The sequence below is a fragment of the Chroicocephalus ridibundus genome, chromosome 2, assembly GCF_963924245.1.
Source record: "Chroicocephalus ridibundus chromosome 2, bChrRid1.1, whole genome shotgun sequence".
In the NCBI taxonomy this organism is placed as follows: Eukaryota; Metazoa; Chordata; class Aves; order Charadriiformes; family Laridae; genus Chroicocephalus; species Chroicocephalus ridibundus.
In genome coordinates, this window is record NC_086285.1 from 73050267 (window position 1) to 73072330 (window position 22064).

A 22064-nucleotide genomic window follows, 5' to 3' on the forward strand; every position below is an offset into this window, starting at 1 on the left:
GGGGGGGGGGGGGGGGGGGGGGGGAGGCAGAAAGCAGAGGAGGAAGAAAAAGCCACTTACTGTAAAGTGTCAGTGGAGGTGGGGTTGGCGAGGGGGGGGTCAGAGAGAGGCTCGCACACAAATGTCTTCCTAGCTGATCACGGGGCTTGGGTCTGCTTTTTTTTTTTTTTTTGGTTTTGTTTTTGTTTGGCTGGTTGTTGGTTTGTTTTGTTGCTTGGGTTTTTTTGGTTGGTTTGGTTTTTGTTTTTTTTTTTTTTTTCCTTCCCCCTGCAGTGACACCGAGTCCGGGATGTCTCCTCCAGCCCCTGGTAGTAGAAATGATGTCTGCGGTACCGCCGCTCGCTCCCCTCGCCTCTCTCCAAGCATGTAAATGGGGTAATAGAAGCCAAATATGGAGCAGCTGGCTGCCTCTGCAACAGCTCAAGGATCCTACTTCATGCAAAAGCGGCGGGCGGGGGGGGGGCGGGTAGAGAAGTGGAGGGGGGGGGGGAGGAGGAGGAGGAGGAGGAGAAGGCAAGGCAAGGCAAGGCAAGGCAAGGCAACACTCTGGCAGGCGGCCAAGAGAGCCACACAGATTATTGCATACGCACAAGCACCGCCGGGCCGCCGCGGCCTTAACCCTTTGCGGGGCCGCCGCACGCTGCCCCGGGGCCGGCCGCTCCGGGCGGGCGGGGTGTGGGGGGGTGTGTGTGTGGGGGGGGTGACCGGGGGGGTCGCCTCGCCACTTACCTCCTCCTCCTCCTCCTCGTAACGCTTCAAAGGCCAGGCTGGGGTCTCTCCGGCGGGATTGATCCTTGCGCACGGCCGCCGTTCCACACAAGTCCCCGTCGTCCCCGTCCCCCACCCCCCCCCCCCCCCCCCCTCCCCGGCTCCGCTCCTGTGGCGAGGCTGCGTCGCGGGGATCTCAAAGCGCTTTGCAAGGAGGAAAGAAATGAGCTGGGGAGGGGGTCAAAAAAAAAAAAAAAAAAAAAAAGGCAACACAACCAACCCAGCCCCAAACCTATATTGTTTAAGGGGGAAGGAAGAGACGGCTAGCGGAGCGTGCCGTCCTTCAGAAATGGCAGGGAATGCTGGTTGAAGGGATGCATGAAAATCAGTTGCTCAGTCAAGGCTGGTCTGTCTCTCTAAGGGAGGAAATAAAACTGTGCTGGAAGCCAGGGAATGCTCTGAAGCAGCCTCTGCAAGAGTCTGAAGAGGGTGATTTTATTTAAGATGCCATATTGCATTTCGCCGTGGAGAACTGTGAAGTGATGTAGAGCAAGAGCCTGCATCCCACTCCCTTTTTCTGAATTAGTTTTATTTATCCGGATCCTTGGCATATGCTCGAGTTGCTTTGTAGAAAGTACCTTCCACTTCATTCAGACCAAAGAGGCTCTGACTCATACCGTCACTGAACTACAAGACAGGCAGGGCTGAACCACGCATGTTTGGGTACTAACTCCCTCTGGATTCCTCAGCACGCCTTTCATCAAAGATCCCCTCGCATCCCTCCCAGCTGTACGCAGACCACGGCGAGCCTCTCCCGAACTCCCCCCCCCCCCCCCCAGCTCACACTTCCCCGGCGCTCCAGCGTCAGCTCCTTACTCTTACTTCTCTCGACACAAGTCTCTGCAGTGCCATAAACTGCAGTGATGGGCAAATAACAAGCACGGATGCAAAACCGGAGAAAATATCCTCCTTCTGGACTGGCTCAGCCTAGTCTTCGAGTCTTAGAAGGAAAGACAAAACATCAAATTACCACGCCAGGTGCCACTTAGAGAAATAAAATAAATTATGGAAGCAGTGAATGGGAGGAATACAGCCAAAGGACAGCGGGCTGCTATGCTCGCACGCAGCCTGACAGTGGTCCATAAGGAGCCATTCGCTTTGGCATCAGGAAGGGAGGTACAGCGCAGAGAAAGCCTCTCCCCACCCCAAGGACATTGCAAAAAAATGTTGTATAAATACCAAAAGCCATTATGTACCAGCTCGCTGGAGCTAGACCCTGTGGGGTCACAGCCCTCGGATGTGCAACTCCTGCAAGGTGGCCACCCAGACCAGGCTGTTGATTGCAGCTTGTACCAACTCGCCACTAGAAAAAGCTCCAAGGTACCAGGTTTCTTGTGCAGGTATATCTCCTATGTGTCCTTTATGTATTAGCATTAGATTTTAGCATTAAATCTAGCATTAGAGTCTTGATGCAGAGTACCCTAGGACTCAGCCTGTCATTATGTAGATCAGCAAAGTAGTGCCTTCTATAAATGACTGTACTAGTTCACCGTAATTGCTAAAGAACGTAATAAAAACACCGTAAGCTGCAATGCTCTTGATTTACAGTTGATACTGTAATATAGACCAGCTTTATGAAACATAAGGATCTTTTACCACAGCACCTTCTGCATCTTTCGTTCAGGTTCACTATGAAATCCAACGTCATTTTCTGTTCTAGGAGTGGTCTGGGGACAGAAGCAGCAACAGGCAAGATGTCTGGACAAACGTGCCGCTCAGCACTACAAGACAGTGACTCTACAGCAGCAAAGCAGACAGCAAAATTATCTTCACCCAGCTAATGTAAGGTTCATTGATTTAATAAAAGGAACGAAGGGAGAGAGACAGAGACTGGCGATTACTGAAAATCAAGTGAAAGCCTCGGAGAAGCTGGACCCCCATCACCAGGGTTCAATTCTGGGTAGGCAGCATTCTCCTGTCTGCCACCTTTTTTATTCCAGTTGTACAGAGTGTTACCTCAGGAGAAAGGAATCTTTCCTTCTCAAACGTTCACCTTGCCAAGAGGTGTGGCACGCGCAGAGAAAGAGAAGCCACATTCATGCTGAAGCAAGCTTTGGGCAACTTTCCCTTCTGCAGCAGGCTCATGTAAGAGGCTTGTGTATTCCTCCACTCTGTGGCTATGGTGTTTGCCACAAGACCCGCATTTTTTTGCCACGCTCCAGGCTCTAGGCTTTTACATCTTTGTCTGTGTTTCTGCTTCAGAGTTGCAAAGAGACCCCTAAAATGTAAGTCCATTGTTAAGTCAAAGCAATACTGTTTTCCTGAGCCAGCCTTAACCCATGGCTTTGGAAGTGCCACAACTGCTGCCAGTCATGACAGGTTCATAAGCCATTCCTCACCTCTGTTTTGACTCGATATATGTTGGTTGCATTAACAGACGAGATGAGGGGACTATGCCTCCAGAGACATTGCGTGGCACACAGGATATATACTACCATCTCACGAGACGTCCTTGTGCCTCTGCAGTTCCCCTGCTGAGGGCCTACGCTGGGGCTCAGTGTGTTCCCTCCACAAAGAATACCACAAAATATGGAGGTGCTGGTGAAGGCAGAGGGGGTGGGAAACAGCACCTGAACATGACCTTTACTGAATGGCCAGGACAGAGGTCCCTCCGTATCTACTAAGGCAGTGCAGTCCATTGACATGGAAGGGGAGAACTAAGCCAGAAGAGAAGTAAGTTGCTGAGGAAAGTAGACGCGATTTTGCCTGCCACCAAGATAGTTCAGACAACAGGAATAAAGAGAAGCAGCAACTCAGCACTGAAGCAGTCAGGTCCTGCTCAAGGGCCCAAATACCTGCAGTCCACTGTCACAGCAGGTAAGAGCCACCCTAAACCCCATCACCTTGCCCCTTCTGAGGAGGGCATATAGCAAGGGGTGCGTACGCAGAAGTAGCAGCAAAATTCCAAAACAAAATTCTTCCATTGCGGACCTTCCTGCCTCTGGGGAGAGAAAGAGAGCAGAGATACGTGACGGATGCTCGTCGGCTGGTTGAGTGCAATACGGACAGGGGCTCTGACACCACGGTGCTGAGTGGGACACAAGAACCCACATCAACTCAAGCATTTTTATTTACTGCTGATGATATGCTGAAACTGATACGAGTCCCAGCTGAATACAGTCTTGACCAAAATATATTAATCAATTTGACATGCAAGATGCGCGCTGTCTAGAAGAAACTGTCTTTCAAGCCACTAGTTGTACTGTCTCATCTATGCTGCATGTTTTATACAATTACTCTATCTGCAAAAAATGGGAGAATGAGGCACAAGAAGTTGGATTTTCTTTTTTTTTTTTTTTTTTTTTAAACATTCACATTCAGGGAAATCCAGTGATTGACGATGTATTGAGTGTGAAAAGTAATTTCACGATTATTGATCATTAGAGTCTAAGTCTTCAATTTGTCATAAAATGACATTGTTGGTCTCATTACAGCCTCTAGTGGACAGTAGTCATCCACTTCACAGACCTGTCATACAGTTTGCTCAAATGACAAGCGTTATCAAGGTGGAGGTTACTCTGAGAGAGCATGAACATACATTCTTATCCCCTGGCAAAGAGGATTTTTGAATACATTCAAAGGTTTGTTGTCATTGCTCATAAGGTGCCTTGCTTTATGCTTCAGATATTAACAGTGACTTGTAAATAAACAGAGAACTTCTGCTATTCAGTTCAGTTTCAGACAGCTTTCATAAAAACTAAATTCATCTCAAATATTTTTATAACAGAAAATACTGGTTGCCATGTTTTTGGCTTAAGTAAGATGTTTTTATTCCAACTCTGAATCCACCGACTGTCCAATCCACCTCCTATCTATTTATAGCCCTCTTGCATTCAGATAATTTTTGCTAATGCAGTTATTTTCATTATTATTTCAGACATATGCAGACTGATTTAAGGTACTTTAACAGCTTTAACAAATGAGAAACTATAATTTGGATTACAGCTGGCTAATTAAGGTACGCTTTCCTCAGGGAACTTAAAAATGTATGCCATTTGAACAATAATGTATTTAGAATGTATTCTTTAACTTGAAGCGCCACTTGTATGAACATAATAAAATATGACTAACGTCTTTATTTTTTGTGTATTCACTTAGAAATGAGTGTATCTCCTGTCAGAACAGGGATGATGATGTCCTTCAGAACTCTACGATTGTTTTCAGATGGAAGGAAATTAGATTGGTAGAAACAGAGAGCCAATGCTGCCTCTTTAAAGCCATAAGTATCTCATGGAAATTAACATTTAGTGAAATAAGAGCAAAGCATTCATGAAGACTAAGCAAGTATGTAGTACTACGCTGTGACTCAAAGAGAAAAATCTTACTGTCTAAAATGCTGAGGTCCTCTGCAAGCGAATTCAAAGGAACGGCTGCCGTTAATTTCTGTATTTTACCACATATTGGCTCAGTATGGGTTATACGGTTGCTGAAGAAATCATTATTTGTCATGCCTTATCTTATAGGTAATGGGATATTTAGGTAAAAAAAAAAATGTTTACCTTATCGTTGTCTTGATTTTTTAAAAGAAGCAATTGAGTTCCTCTTTAAATAACAATAGCTTCAATAGCTTTAAAATAACAATACGTCCTCAGATGCAGATCTGAAATAAGATGGTTTTTGTTGCTGTTGTTGCTTTTTTTAAACGGGGAAAGCAATTCATCAAGGGATTAAGAAAACTGATGAATCCTCTGATGTCTTAAAATCAAGTCTCATTTAGTCTTTTGAATAAGTTGTCAGTCAGTTACAGGTCATCGATCTGGAAGGAAGACCAGCTAACCTACCAGTGACCACACCAGGATGGAGTACAGCCACAGTTAGCTGCATAAGCTGTTCCAGCAGTGACCAGTGGAAAATAAAAGTGCTAAGCCCTTCTCTAGAGGTGATTAACTGGTCTAGGCACCTCTGGAGTAATAACTACTATGACTTTTAGCTGCTTTGTGACCTGTGGTTTTAAGCTGTCCGAGGTCTTCATCTACGTCCTGGTCTCCACGTATCTCCTCTGACACTGCAGTCACCCCTTTGGCTGGTGTGAGCAGAAGGGCCAAGCACGAATGGAAACTAAACTGCTGCCTTATTCCTAGAAGCGATCACTTCATGTTGGGGTCAAAGTACGCCAGCAGGGCACAGAGAAGCAGCTCTACTCTGTGGACAACGCTTCGTTTCCAGGGATGTCAGGGCAGCGCTGTTAATGAGGATTAACATTCAACCAAAAAGGTGGTGCAGACCTAAGGAGAATTCACCAACGAGAGGGCTCTTGGCTGCTAACGAGGAGCAGGAGGATGCAATGAGCCCTGCTAAGAGACACGTGTTGTCCCTTTAAATCATACCTGGTACAGAGACTTATCTGGGAGTTCACTTGCCAGTTTTTTTTCTGTCTGTTAAGGGCGTTATTGGTCTAGACAGATTAGATTAGCATCTGTCATGTAAACACTTAGGGTTGGGAAATAACTCTTGACCTTTCTTAAAGCGTCTTACCCGCATATAAGGCAGTGTGGTTTCTAAAGCCTGTTACAGTCTCTCTGATCATTGCTATACATATTTCTACAAGTGCAAGGAATTTTTTCGGGGAGGAAGGGAATGGGCTAGAATGGGCTGCTTACCTGTTTGAACAGAGCTAGGAATTGAAAACATGGATTTTTTTATTGCTAAGTCCTTTAATGGCCCCAACTGAGCTGTTCTGGTCTATTGAACAAATCCATCCTACCTCATGGATCACTGACCTACCAGACCTTCAGAGCTAAGGTGTTCAATCCTGCTGCCAAGCCTGCAGGTTTTGTCCATGTGCAAAAAATCTTTATCCTTTGTTGAGAAAAGGTGCAACATATGAATATCAGCTATTTTCTACCCTCGCTGTCTCTACCTCTTCACAAAATATGATACACATTGGCCTTGGCCCCAAAGCTTTCATGCAAATTCAGAACTGAAATTTACCAAATACAGCCAATATTGGTAAATCTGGGCTCATGCCTTGGTTTTGAGACAGAGATAAGCACAAGTTGCTTTTTGTCCAAGACCGTAGTTGTTTTGTATCTGTATTTTCACTGTACTGTCAAAAATAAAACTTGTAATAAATATTAACCAGAAATACAGTAATAGTCCTGAAATATAGGCATCTTTTACACAGAAAAGAGCTATATTTCTTTGTTTTCAAAGGGTATCGTATGACACAAAACTGCAGTCACCTGCAGCACAGGAATGGCCACTCTGAATGGTGCATAAACATCAAACAAAAATTTAAGTGGGATAATTTTGGTATGAAGGAATTGCTGTGTCCCCTTAGATTTGATCCATAGTCATGGTCAATTGGAAAATCCTCAGGCAGAGATGGGCTGCAGGCATGACAGTGAATTGCCTGGAGGGTAAGAAGTCCTCAGCCTGCAAGGCTTTGACCAACAACCTAGGCGAGCATGGTAAACATTTACTTTCCATCCGATTACAAGCTGAGGGGCTATTTTTCCTGTTTCTTCTGCAAGGTCACAGGGATATGTTCAAAGGACCCTGAAACTCCACAGTTTAAAAAAAAACCTGTCCTGGGAAAAGTGACAGAAAGCCTGAGGTAGGGTATTACTTTAAATGAGAGTTATTTCTGGTTGTGCAGACCATTTCCTAACTAGACTGGCATCACTTTGACTTCTTACTGCACAGACGCAGCATCTTTCCCTCAGAGATTTTCCAGATCCTCATGTTCTTCCTTTACCCTTCAGCAGAGGGTAGAAAGCTATTGCCTTTCTACTAAAGGCAATAGTTGTTCCCATATTGGCTGGAACGTCACATCATGTCTCTCTCTTTCACCCTGCCCACTTTTTTCACAGGAGAGCTCTCATTTATACCTGTCTTCCTACTTTGGATGTGCTCTCATATCATCCTCCTATGATATTATTCATTTATTTATACTTAAGGTAATGAAAGATACCTGTTCAAAGCCCTAGAAGCCCTGGCACATAGCAATTACAAGAAAAACACAACAGTGTGAAAGCAGTTTTCTCAAAAAGAAGTTAGCTGGGTATCCAGGTCCACCAGAAACACCTGCCTGCTGAAAGCACATCTTCAGACTTCTCCCAAAGCGCGTGTCTTTTGCCACAGGGCCTCTCCAAAAATCATAAAATTCAAACCCTTGTGAAGCGTAGGTTCCATCACAGGGATAGAATCACTCTTGTATGGATTGTTCTGCCATGGGGTCAAGTATAGCCAAGTGGAGTGGATGGGCCCTGGGGGCAGGGCCATCTCATGGCGATCTCTTCCTACTCTAGAGATACTTGTTCTGACATGGCTCCTCACCGTGGATTTTTCACAGTTTCTATTCTCATTTTCTTTGTGCAAAAGGACATGAGAATGGCCACATAGTGGCCGGTCATAAGCAGACGCTTTAAGGAGACATGGGCATTATATACTACTTCCTCCCCGTACTCCCCAGCCTCCCACTATTTTCGGCTCAAGGGACTTCCTGAGCAGGATGTGGTTTCGGCCTCTTTAGTAACCCTCGATGGATTTATCTCCCAAGACTTCCACCGTCTCCCCCTCAGCACATGTAAACTGTAAGCGTCCACAATCTCCTACGTCACGTTGCACAGGTCGAGTCTCTGATGCAAGAAGAATCACCTCATGCTGGCTGCTTCACTCAACGCTCCCAGCTCTTGCACCGAGACAGAGAATGGCCAGTCCCTACCCATACTCTCCATGCCACCCAGAATTTTGCAGACATCTGTCACACTCCCCCTAAATTATCCTTCTCCCAAGCTGGAAAGGTTGTTACACAACCTTTAACACCTGTTAAAGACTTCACTGCTTCTGCCGCAATTCTAACCTGGTTTGGAGTCCCTCTGTCTTGGTCTTAGTCGTGTGATATTGTCACTCCCTCCGTTCTTCTGCCTGTAGAACAGGGATAGTAAAAATTTTCCTTTTCATAGAATAGTTTCATAGAATGTGTTGGGTTGGAAGGGACCCTTACAGGTCATCTAGTCCAACCCCCCTGCAGTAAGCAGGGACGTCTTTAACTAGATCAGATTGCTCAGAGCCTCATCAAGCCTCATTTATATCTCAAGGAACAGTGGTGATACAGTGAAGTACAAGTATTATTACTTTTAAAGCAATATAGAATACTGTCTTTTCCCAAGGTTTAGCCAAGGACTCAGAAAAGCAACAATTCCACATATCAAGGACAAGAGAAAATAGTATTAATATAAACAAAAATAAACCCATGATTCTATTTACATTTTTTTCATACTTGTTTAGCAACACTAAAACCCTTCCCATTTCATAAACTATCTCTGTTGACCAACCTACTCTGGTGTTAAAAATCTGAAGAGACTGGACATCTCCCACCAACGTCAAGAGATTATTTCACATGCTTATATGCATAATGGGTCTGAAAAATATGACATGCTACAAAAGTGGGATTACCAGATGGTTTTCCTACCGTTTAATTTGTCTCTCCTCTTTCCATGGTACATCTAATTTCTTAGGACACAAATATTAAGTCATTTTTCTCCCTTATTTGGCCCATCTTCAGCTAGGTGTGTAAACTTGGTGTCTGATTTAAGGTGTACAAGATGTCCCGTTGTCGTAATGATTCTGAATCATGCATTTAAAGTTAGCTACATGCTTGAGGGTATGTCTTCATGAACATGTTACGGTGAGGCAGGGTGTGGATTTACAGGATACCAGCTACTCTGCAATAACTGCAGGGATGAACACCCTTTGCCTGCCAGTAGATACAAAGTGGGTTAGCCCAGAAAGAGTCCCAGCCAAGGTCACCTCTGCCTCCCCACAATCGCTTTTGCTGCAATTCCCTGAATGCTGCTCCTTTTGCCAGTCTGTCCCCAGCAGTAACGCTGTGCCCAGATGTAAACACCACAGAGGCATATAGAGGCACTACCACCTCCCTCACCTCCAAAGCGATCCACCTCCAGACACAGTTCAAATCATATGTTTTTTTGTAATACACCCCTATAATCTTGCAAACTGCGGCCATATTTAAGAGACCTTTTCTCCCTCCCTGCATTACGGCTTCAGCTGTTCTTTTAAGTTTATATAGTAGGATGTATTCTTTGCGGAGTCTTCATCATTTATCATACACGAGTCCTCTAATTCTTGAGCCCCTCTGTTTCCCTCTGCTGGTTAAAAACGTATAGCGGGGGGAGCAGGGAGGGTGGGAAACAGCAAGCAATTCTTCAAATAATTCTCATAGTCAAACCATGTGCCCAGTGTGGGGGGAGGGGGCAGAGCTTGCGGGTACTATATACTAGTTGCTGGCCCAAAGATACTTCTGAGAGCCTGTAGGTATTGTTACAAAACGTATGCACTTTGCAGGGTCCTGCGCAGCGTTTATCAGCTGTACAGAAATTCTGGCATAGTTTATAATCTGGGCAAGCATCCCAGCCCCAGCGTTGTCTCTCACTAGAGTCTCTTCAGAGTATCAGAGGTTCCCAGGAATGCTCCCAGAAGCTTTTAGCTCAGCACGAGTCACTGCCAAGTTGAACGGTTTCTTCGAGTCCCTTGTAGTGATCATCCTGAAAACTGCAGAAGGGGAGCTTGCAGGCTCTGTAAGAGTCCCTAAAAGGCTCAACTTGTACAGGAGTCATGGTCTGGCCTCCAAAAACATTTATCTGAACTACGACACATTTATCTCAACCTTGCGCACATGTAAGGTCTCTCCAATGAGATCACAAAATCAGCATGATGTAGCTTGAAATGAAAGCCTTCTCATGAAAGTTATTCCTTTGGTGATGTCCAAAAATATTTTTTAAAATTCTAATAATCCCTCAGATCCCTAAATGAGGATGAACACCCCTCTCCTGCTCAAAACTAGATTCTCAAATGAGTTATATGAGGCCAAGTTTCCTCCCCAGGCAATTTACAACATAGGCACACAGGTTATGTTGTCTGCAGTAAACGATGCAGTCAAATTATTTGATATATCTCTCAGATCAGTGATCTCCTAGAAAAGAGTGCGTTTTTGAGACCAGCTAATTTTTCAGAAATAGCAAACCATCAGTGGAGCAAAAAGGTAGATTTCTCCAAGGGTGAAATAACAGCATTTTCTTATTTTAACCTACAAAAATTATAATTTCCTGAACACAAAACGAAAGAAGAAATTCCAACAACAACCAAGCCCCTTTTAGTCTTCTTCAGAAATACTGTAACCTGATATTCCCAATTTACGGTGCTTTCCGAGGATTCGCCTATCTTCTTACATGTTAGCATTTTTAATGCTTCTTACTAGCCAAAAATTCATTGGGTTTCTTAAGTTCCGGTATGTTGCTTCCTCTGAATCTGCCACTCTTGCAGTAGCACTTTCCCTTAATAGCATGTTGAATTCATGTAGTTTACAGTCACCAGTTCCTAGATTCCTTATAGTGCTCAAATCTTCAGTGAACAGAAAGACAGAGCATTTACCAGCTTGAAATCTCTGCAATCTGGACAACAGACCAAAAATTGTTCTTTATTTACTTCAGGACTTCAAACTGAATATCTGGCTGTATAATTAAAAACTGAATTGTTAAAATGTGCTAAAAATACATTTACCATGAAAATGTTTCACCCATAAGCTATTCCACTTCAAACTCTTCAACTCTGCAGTGTTACTATTTTGTTTTGTTTTGATGTTTGTGCCTTTCAAGCTAACCCCAAAGAATTTCACTCTCGCCCACCGTGGTTATCGAGCTGTAGTTTGTCGGCATTGGAAGTATTTGTGATATAAGACTCTCTTCTGCTCTTCCCAGCTTTTTCTTGTATGTGTTGATTAATGGCCTTTCTAGATTGATATTCCTTTTAGGAGAATTAAGAATGCCCACCAGATAATCATCTCCATCACTTGGTAACACCGCTGCCGGTCTGTTGTATAACTCTTGTATAGGGACGCTTGGTATGTAAATACTCTCCTTAATCTTCATCCTTTGTTTCAAGGATAAAACAAAACAAAACAAAACAATAACAAAACCTCCTTTATTTTGCATGCTGGGAGCACATGCCATTAATATTAATTAATTTATTTATTTAAAGTTGGTAAAAGAATTTGCTCTTAGGCTGGGAATGTGACTGCCAAGTTTCCTGCCTGCAGTTTGTTACGGCTCAGTAGTAAACTCCTGAAAATAGGAATTTGAAATGGAAATAGTGACAGGCCTTTTAACTACGCTATAATAAGCAGGGTGTTTTATCCTGCATACTGTATGTCGTTACACAATGGCAGCCTATCATAATGTGCACGGAAAACAAACAGGGTCTCTTTAGATCGCTCTCCTGGCTAAAACCGGGCAGACGGAGGAAGTAAAACAGGCTGAAAAGACAAAAGACTAGAAGGTCAAGAACACCACACCCAGACCTAAGCCCTTCTGTTACGCAGCGGAGCACAGGGATCTTAAAGAGCTTGCGCTTGAATAATTTGACTTTGATCAGCTTGCCATAAAAAAAAGAGGTGTAGTCTGCTACATTGCTAAAGGGGATAAAGAAGGAGACTTTCCCTCAAGTTTTATGCTGCGAATTAATGCACCCAGACTTGCCCTGTTAATGCAGAACAAAGCTCCAAAAAGTATCTATTTCTTGCAAATGTTTCTTATCTGCCTATAATAGTAGAGTTCCATGTAATTCTGCATATATAAAACACATGAAAGTTAAAGCTGGTTTGCGTACTAACTTTCAAACGTCAGTTGAGAAATGTAATTTTTCAGAGTTGCTGAACATTCAGAGTCCTAACAAGTCAGCTGGGTTTCTCCAGATTCACACCTGTGTAAATGACAGCAGTCCTACATCTTTGTGAAAATAACATACTACTATAGTTTTTTACAAGGTATTTGGCAACCAGGAAAATAACTTATTAACTCTCTATAAAAAAGAGTCTCTGGGACTTAAACCAAGCACTTCTGTTTTGTAGCACACATGCTTAAATGCCATATATTGAACTGCCACATCATGTCTATTTTTACTAATTGAGTTTACTTACTTGTGTTTGGGCACTGTACCAGCTACTCAGCAAGTCCAGGAGATTAATGTAAAAGCCTCTCTGCATTTAGAAAGTATAGGCACTCTAGATTTACAGCTGCTTATTTTGAGGGTGGCTGACTGCTGATCCTGATGTCTTTGAGTAACAGATGGTTTTCTGAGCTGCACTGATAATGAAAATGATACAATTTGCCTCATAACATTAACCAGAGAGGCCGAATAAAAGAGATAGCAATGTGTTTACTTTCTACAAATAGCATACCTGAGTACAGGGCCGGGGTGGAGGGGGGAGCCCAGGCCAAACTGAGGGCTATCAATAGTCTTGGAAATTCACATGAGGAAAAACTTGCATAGAATAACCTGGCCTGATCTGGACTGTGAAAGCATTGGTCCCTGTAATGTTAGAATTTATAGCTTTAATCTTCTTAAGAGCTGCATGGCTCTCCTCACATGCGGGGAAAACAGATTTGATGTTTCTGAGATGAAAACTACTGAGCTGAACTTTGCTTGTTATTGGCCAGAAGCATTTGGAAACCTAATAAAGCATTCCATTAAAATCTTGGCATTTTAGTAACACAAAAGAAATAAGCCTCTCAAAATGGGAGTCCAAGGCAAAAGGACACTTGGGGGGGGGGGGTTGTTGTGGAATTTGGATTTTAACAAAGTTTGCAAGGACTTAAAAAAAGATCAAAGGAAACACAAGGTGGAATGGAATAATAAATGCTTGATGCAACTAGTAATGTGCAATTCTTTGTTATTTAAACTTCATTACATTTGAAGAAAATTTTTCATGTTCTTTTAAACCTCATACGTTGTACTGGAAAAAGTACAACACTCATCACTGACTAGCTGTGTGGTCTCTAACAGGTAACATAAGGCCTGATTTCTTAAAATTATGAGGATCCACAACGACAGCTGAGATCGAAGCAAGCTACCATATTCTGGGCTTTAGATGATCAGCTTTACTCTGAAAAAGAAAGCTCCATTAAGGCTTGCTAGGCTACAATTTTAGCTGCACAAGAAGCCCATGCTGAACCTATATGCACCCATAGTCAGCGTATGATTTGATTTCATCTATGAGACATAACTAATATTTCTGTAGAAAGAGGCGTAATACTCATAGTGATGGTATGGTCTGTGAGTTCAAAGCTGTAGCATGACTGAACAAGGGTGATGATCTTGCCAGTAGTGGTTAAACCATGCAGAGTACCATTTGGGCAAATGAGATGAAAGCTGCCTGGTGCCAGCTGCGCTGTCGAGAGCCCTTGCTTGCCTTCTCCGCCAAGGTACAGTGAAAAGGACCCTCCTAAACTACTGCTTTTACTGTGCTCTGCAGGCAAACAAACAAACAAACACAGAGAAATAAAGACTTATAATCAAGCATAAAAAAAGTAAAGCTCCATAACCACCCTAAATATGACAGGTGTCTCGCTAGGACTCATTGAAGGCGTTTGGGGTTTTGTCACAGGGTAAACAACATTAATTCCACTGTGCTTTGAAATGTCTCGGTCCTGTCTGTACTGGCAAAGCCAACCAAGAAAGCTATCATAGAGTCTGCCTGCACATGGTTATATCTAATTCAGATCTTCTAATTACAGTCTACTTATAAGTTGCCCTATAGAAGCAGACAGTACATAGGCTATCTTCTGGAAAGCTTGTGGTTAAAACCCTGGGATGCCTGCAGTCATAATCAGGTAACAACTGAATGCCTGCAAACAAATTTTAGCCCGGATTTTACCCCACCCAGAGAACTGGAGTGTTGAATCTGGATCGCATGGCAGGTGTGAATGAGTCCTACACAGGTAACACAAGCTCATCTCAGTGTAGATGACCGCACAGGGTTCACTTACGCAATTCCATTTTCTGCCCTTTCCAAAGCAATTCACCTCTACACAGTGGAACATTGCAGGGTGCTCATAAACTGGCTGCTGTCATGGCTGGTGTGCTTTATTTTTTGTGGTGCTAACATATGAAGAGCTATCTACTGTAGCAGATGCTCTTTGACAGTGCAAAATAACAGCACTCAGACTTAAACTGTAAATTATAAACAATCCCTCTCTAACTACAAAATGAATACACCAAATGGGGAGTCTTGTCAACTAAGGTATTAGTAAATCAAGTTGAGGAAGACAAATTATTGACTAAAGCTAAAGTAACTAAAATTGTATTCAGTTAACACTACTGTCATTAGAGTTCTCCTGTTCTTTGCCATAATTAGTAGATACGAAAGAGAGTAATTATAAGCAGCACACGGTAAAATCAGTTACGTGTTTCCTTGCTGTGTAAAAGCAACAGAAATTGTTTCTATTCTTCTTTATTATTAATTCCTATTGGTAGAAAAGATGCTATATAAATACTTACTGCTGGTAAGACACCTGGCCACATCAAGACAGTCCTTTCCCAAGGGACTTCAGGATTATGCTTTTCCCCACCAAACCACAGACAGGGCCGTGAATTAAAAGTGACCTTGTTGGCCCAGTGGTGCAGCTGCCATGTATTTGATTACAAATTTACTAGTACTACTGCCAAGGAGGGGAGTTACAACATAATCTGAAAATGAGTTCAAGCGTAGCTTTCTGCACAGAACGTCCCTGGTAACCTGGTTGCAAAATGCGTTTGATGCACAAAGATGTTTTTTTCTTAACCTTTAAAGACAATGCATTCTTCCTGTTCTCCCTATCTCTTTATGAAATCCTGACACAAAGTTCTCCAGAAGAATATGTTTAGTGCAAATACCCTAGATTACAAGATCTGCAGCAATATCTGGAGTGACGTCTCAAATCTAAAACTTCTTCAGACAGGACATGGAGGACTTGGGGGAAGCATAGCTAAAGGGATGTACCCCGCGTCACACAGCACGGTGGTTCCTGCCCCATAATGGCAGCCCCTCAGGAATTCCTGGACATCATGGTGGGGATGGTGAACACAAAGCTGGCCTTACCAAATGCATGCAACTGCCCATGACCTGCATGAAGGGTAAAATGAGTTAGCAGTTCGCTTTCTCCAGCACGCGCTGGGAGATATTTCTGTGTTGCTCAGTTCAGGATCAGGCTTGCAAGGCCCAATTCTTATGGCTTTGGAAGAAACAGGTATGCTCAAGGAGAGACTCTGGAAGCTAGCTGCAGGCAGGATTTAATACCCTTGCATTTCATGGGGCTCCTGGGCGGGAGTCTCAAACTCCTCTGCATGACAAACGCAGACAGGTTTTATTCCACGCGTTTGCGCTGCCTGCATCTCCTACAGTAGCTGGCACTAGATCCCAAATGCCAGAGCTAAACAAAGGCACACACAGGTAAAGCTGCCTTATCTAGGTCTTGGCTGCATGCGTTAAGGAAGCAGGACTAACCAAATCTCTACCTCTCTCCCCTGAGAGACGAATTTACCTTCTTTCTCCTTCCCAGATTAAGTAGTGAAGGAGTAGTGCTTACCCCCTCAGTTTTGCCAATGCTGGTTCAGGGCATGCCCAGAGGCATAGTTTGGGTGCTCAAAGAACTTCCCAGCGTTGAAAGGCTTAGCTCAGGAAAAGCGCAGGGTCAGGGCCTGCCCTCCGGAGCCTGACAAAAGGCTGTATGAAGACAGCGAGGAAGGAGGCTCCCTCCGCTGCACAGAGCTGGCTCCATGGCTCTTTCCCATTTGCCTAGAGATCCAGGGTATTTGTGTGCGAGTTAGGAGGAAACCAGCAGACCACTCAGCATGCAAGGGGACCTGGCAGTCTCAGTCAAGATTGCCAAAGGACCACTTTCCCTGGCCCTGGCCCCCCGGACTGCAAGCCTCCTACACGGGATCCAACCCAGCCGCAGGTCGGGTGGTGGGAAGGCCCCTCGGTCCCCGCTTGTTATAGCTGACAAGTGAAACGAATCCATTAGTCTCTTTCTAATGCACACAGCAAAATCACCGTGCACATCTGCCATGACGGGCAGTCTGTGCCCACGATGCAGGCTAAACCCAAACCAGCGGAAGGGTCATAAAATAAGAATTAAAGTTCAACAAGGAAGCTGATAATGAAGAAGCCTGCCCAGACTATGCCCTATTCTAGCCGGCGTTACGTTATCTTCTAATTTTAGAACAGCTGACAGTTTTTCCCAGACCAGAAGCTGACAAGAGGCTGAGCAACGCCAATGTCGTTAAACCTTTGTTTTCAGGCGCAGTGTTGTCTCCACACTGCAAGAAGTTGTTTCAGCATGTGAAATTCTCCAGGAAGGCACACACTGTTGGTGGATGCCCATACAGGGAGCTATGTAATGTGCTGAAACCATCTGGCATTTTGTGGTTTTGCAGTATCAGTCAGACGCGCTGTCTGGAAACACAGGGCTCAAACCCAGAGTCCTCGATTCAGGTCAGATACCTACAGACGCCGGCAGACGTTTGGCGGACTAGGAGCTGCAGAATAAAGCGCTTAATTAGGCGGGTGAAGGTTATGATTGATTTCAAGGCCAGCCGAGCTAGAAGCCTATTACTGCTTAGGAAGTTTTAGTAAATGTAATTATTATGGCATGTTTGATATAACACACGGTCTTCATGAAATGCTCCAAAATATCATTTTAAAGACTCGTTCTATTGCTGTTATGCTTTGTACCTTCTGACTAAGGAATAGGCCAGACGATGTAAATCCCGATGTGAGGCTTACTGAAAACTACCACTAAAATTAATAGAGCATAGTTACAGAAGAGTATTTTGTATAGAATTACCTTCTCTGGAGTGCGAACAATGCTGCTGAAAGCAGGCTCTGGGTTACATTATTCCTGTGATCCAAATTTTTTTAACCAGCTGATGTCACTAGGGAGATTTGAAGTCTTTATAATTACCGCTCAAGGCCTAGAGGAAGGGGGGGAGGAAAGACAATGAAATTATGTTTCGTATGTTGATTCAGAGAGTAACCTGCAGTGGCCTGTTAACTTGTTTCGTCTATCAGGAAAAGCAAATTAATTCTGCATCCAGTCGGTTTTATGAGTGGCAGCTCAATTTGCTTTCCCAGTTAAGCAGGGAAGAAAGTGGCCTTTTGTCACAAACAATTGCTTCCTGCAATGCTGCAGAATAAGATGTAAAATAGGCAAAGAGCTTTGGATACAGCTTCCAACGTCCTACTAAGAAGTAAAATTTCTTTCTTTCATCTTCCTTCAGAGAAGGAATTCAGGTTATGCTCTGCACTAAATTAAAGTGTTCTGCTCAGTTATGTACATGTACTGCTTTGAAAACTGTTCCTGCTTCTAGGTCAAGGGCTCTCCCTGTGGCTGGGTGCCAGCTTTATCCCTGGACTCCCATAATCCCTTGAAATAAATCAACTTTCCATTGAAATCCTCTGCTAGTTCCACTTCAGACTAAAATGTGCTGTCTGTAGCATGATGCTCTTTTATACTTCTTTTTTTTTGGGGGGGGGGGAGAAGAGGGGAAACAATGTCATCATTGTACACTGGATACCGTTGGACGTAGCGCGCATTGTGTATATTAAAGGCTATCTTTGTATGTTGCACTAACCCCAGATTTCAGCGTTTATTATTAGAACTAAGAAAAATACCGTCGACCGAAGGAATAATTTGCCTGGTTGAAAAGCATCCCAGCTTGTGTGCGTGTGCATGTGTGTGCGCGTGTATCCCATTACTGCTCTGCTCACATGGACTGAAGCGTGTGGATGCATTATACTACTTCTCAGCCTGGGCAGATGAAGCCCTCGAAGATTTTTTTTCTCTTTCCTCCTTTTTTTTTTTCACTCCCCCCAATATCAATTTTCTTCTCTGTGTGTTATAAATGAACCTGAATACATTCACACGTTCCTGTGGAAGACTAAAAGCTGTCACTTCATTTCAGGGAACCAGGCGGCTTTAAACTCAGCTGCAAAGAAAGCCCAGATGCTACTACATCTCTAGGGGAAACTTATCTATTCAGAAAGGGGGAAACTTCTCAACAATAATAACAAAATATAGCTTAAAGATGCTGCTGCCGTTCTGCTGCCAGTGCTGAGGTCAGTGCTTTGGAGAGTGGGTGCCAGTCAGAAACTGCAGCACTCTCTTCAGAAGACTGACATTTCTGAAAAGCTCTGCTTCTCCCCAGATCTCAGTAACTTTAAATGGTCTGCCAGTTAAACGAGAACAGCCTGGTATAAAGCCTCCAATTTTCTGACAACCTTTATATTCTCTTGGCTCCTACAAGGCCCTAAAGCTGATCGTGTATAATCCTGAACTGAATGTAAAATAAATATGAAAACCTGTCATGATTTTACAGTTTTCCAAAGGATATTTCACTAAATAAAAAGAGCTGTATTTTTGGCACACGAATGCTCCATATAAAAGTCACAGTTAGTTCTTTAAAATAAAGTTACACAAGGCTGTGCCAGACTCTGCCCTCCCAAGTTTCCCCCTGTGTGCTGGGGAGCAGCTGGATACATCCCCATGAGCTGGACGGCCCCGAAGGACCCCGTGCTCCTTTCCCCTGTGCCACTGCTGTGCAATTCGGGGCAATGACACCATCCTGAGCCAGCAGCCCAGCCTCTGAGGGTCCCTCCAGCATGGGAGCCGGGGGGCAGCAGCTAGGTCCCACCGGACCTGGGACACAGCCCATGCAAGACCAGCTAAATCCAGCGTTGGCAATTGCTTCCATGCTTGCGCTGCAGATACAGCCGGAGCAAACCGTGGCCCGGAGCTTACCCAGCCTTTATGCCCTTGAAATCTGTTGCCTAAGAAAATAACAATTGTTTATGGAAACCTCTTCTGCGAAGCCTGAGTTATTTATCCATCTATCCTAACTGTGTGTCAAGGCGTGGGCTATAAGCTGGAGTGTCCACAGGACCAGAGCATGGAAATGACTTTTAATCACTGACAAACTAGAGCTGATTTCAGGCTCCACCGGCTTTTCAGATCTCAAAGAGATCTGCAGGTCCAGAGCACAGCTACAAGGCCAGACAGAGTCACATAGGTCTAGCAACGTAGGACCTAAGCACGGCAACCTGGACAACAGACATGAGGTATATTTTGACTGAGGCCATGACCAGACTAACAAAATACCTATTTCCCACCCAGCAGGAAATCTAAAAGACCCATCCTTCAAGTCTTGGGGTAGCTCACGGTTAAAATCACTGCAAGTTTTGTTTGCACTGTACGGTTTGGATGGTTGGGAAGGAGGAAATGGAGGCAAGGCAAGGAAATTCAAAAAGGGAAAATCTGCGTTGTCGCTCACAGTGTTTCCAGAGATCTTCCATCCAAAGCATCTTGCAGGTTTTTAATGTTACACACCTGCCTTTTTTATATTCTCCTCCTGGAACAGGGTACAGGCAACTGCACTGAATATAAATATCACAGTAAAACATGCACCTAGGGCTTTAATTTTAAATCAGACTGAGTGAAACTGACTGATTTTCCCCTAGAAGCCCTCAGTGGACAATTTCTTCAGTTAGCTTCACCACCTTCAGGCCTTCCCTTTAAGTGAGGAGCGCAGCTGAACCCAAAAATGCAAAGCAAAACTCAGATGAAACCATTATGTTTCATCTGGTTACATGTCAAAACCTCAAACCTCGTGCACACAGGGCTCAAATTATAAACCCATCAGGCTCAACCCCAGAGCTGGACCCAGGTTTGCCTAGAGAGCCCACAAATCTTTTAGAGAAGCTGATACGAGTTTCAAGTTCATAATGAATCGCAAACCCAAAGTGGCCAGGGGACTTTTCCAAGGTCAAACGGTGAGTGAGAAGGGGAGCTAACAAGAGAACCACAGCCCCAGCCACTTCACACGCTTTGCTACCAACAGAGGTAGAAACTCACTCTGCTTGAACTTCTTTCTGCATAGCCTTTGCCAAACCACTCAAAATAACCACTTTTTTTGCCTGTTAATTGTTTTAATAAGTCACATGGCAATGAATGACTAAAAACTACATCATCCCTCTAAGGATTCAGCTGTGGAAAAAGCATCCATTTAGCTGCAGGGCAGTTATTACTGCATAGCTTTGATTTTGCTACACAATGCACACCCTGTTTATTGAAATGCTTACACGCTGCTCTGGGTGAAATCATCATCACTTATAGGTATGCTCTGAAGCTAAAGGAATGAGCTCGCATCCACTCATCTAGACCCCAAATGAGCCCTGTCCATTTATCTGGATCTCCACAACGCTCTCAGATGTTGGTTAATGCCCCTTTGGACATTTTTTTAACACTGTCCAAATCTCTGCATCTAAAACATGAAAATAAAATTTCCAGGTAAGAAAACACAATTACAGTTAGAATACCTACCCCTCCTAGTAACTCTGCTGACTGCCATGGTACGAGGCTCACTGGAGAGCACTGGGATGATTTCAAGTTCGTGACATAACATGATGTAGACCCTTTTGAATCTAGACCATCATGCACTAGTCACTTATTTGCCTGTTTCACATCAAAACTACCAAAGCTTTAATCGCCAAGACTTTTGGCAATACAGCAAGCAACTGTTCCAGGAGCTAGGCTTAATGCTGAAATACCATCAGGGCCGAGGATTGCTACATATTGCTTTCTAATAGTCCCTGCTGCTTGACACCTGGAATGGCATTAAGGAGCTCTGGCACTGCATCCAGAGTTCTCTACCAATAATTGAAAGTGCTTCTACAAGATGGGAAGAAGAGGAGGGGGATGAGCACTCAAGGACTGAGTCTATTTAAGGTATCAAAAACACTTCTGTGGGGGGAAGGGTCAGCATTTGAAAAGTAAGGTATGGCGCTTAACATATGCAGTAAAAACCTGAGATTCCAATACTTATCTTTTTCCCATTCAGGTTAATTAGGAGTTTGCTCTACTCCCAGCTAGTTTTGCTTGCAGGCAAATTTCTTTTGAGCTCAGCAGCCAGGACTGTATCTAGGGCTAAGCTTTCCCACCATATCGCTCCAATATTAAAAGAATTTTTCTGGCTTCCTGTTAGACCATGCACTGATTACAAAATTCTTTTGCTTATTTAGGGCCAGATTCAATAAAAATTCTGTCCAGCTTCCGCATCATGGAAGGCCACAAAAGCCCTGAAATATTTTGGTTTTGAAGCCTGTGTGGGCTTCCATGGCTTGGATGCTGGGTAACTATTCCAGTGAATGTGGTCCTCATAAAGCTTTTCAAGGTCCCGCTCCATATGGACCTAGCGATTTCTCTTTATTCTCTCCAGTGTGGATTACAATCCACTTCAGAGAATCTCTGATTTATGCCTCTAGCTACAGGCTAAATCCTGGAGGAATAGGTCCTTTTCATATCAGGTCACATCCTCTGCAGAATACTGACAGAGAAATTAGTGTTTCTGAAAAGAAAGCACCACTTACAAAAATCTGGTATGTTTTGCATGCTTTATATGAATATAAGGGAATGGTAAAATCTAAAAGGAAATTCAATAAACTACTCATTATCTATATTCAT

The 22064-nt window shown here is 43.8% G+C and overlaps 1 protein-coding gene across 5 annotated transcripts in view; it reads right to left on the reverse strand.

Moving 5' to 3' along the window:
• ATXN1 (ataxin 1) overlaps positions 1 to 22064 on the reverse strand; it is a 384505-nt gene that overhangs the window by 219428 nt on the left and 143013 nt on the right. Inside the window, exon 1 of one of the 5 annotated variants that reach the window (XM_063325858.1) lies at positions 61 to 420. The exons of the other annotated variants lie outside the window; for them this stretch is intronic. The gene's annotated coding sequence lies outside the window, so the exon portion shown is untranslated. Of the gene's footprint in view, positions 1 to 60; positions 421 to 22064 lie in introns of those variants that run through there. 5 annotated transcript variants of the gene reach the window in all.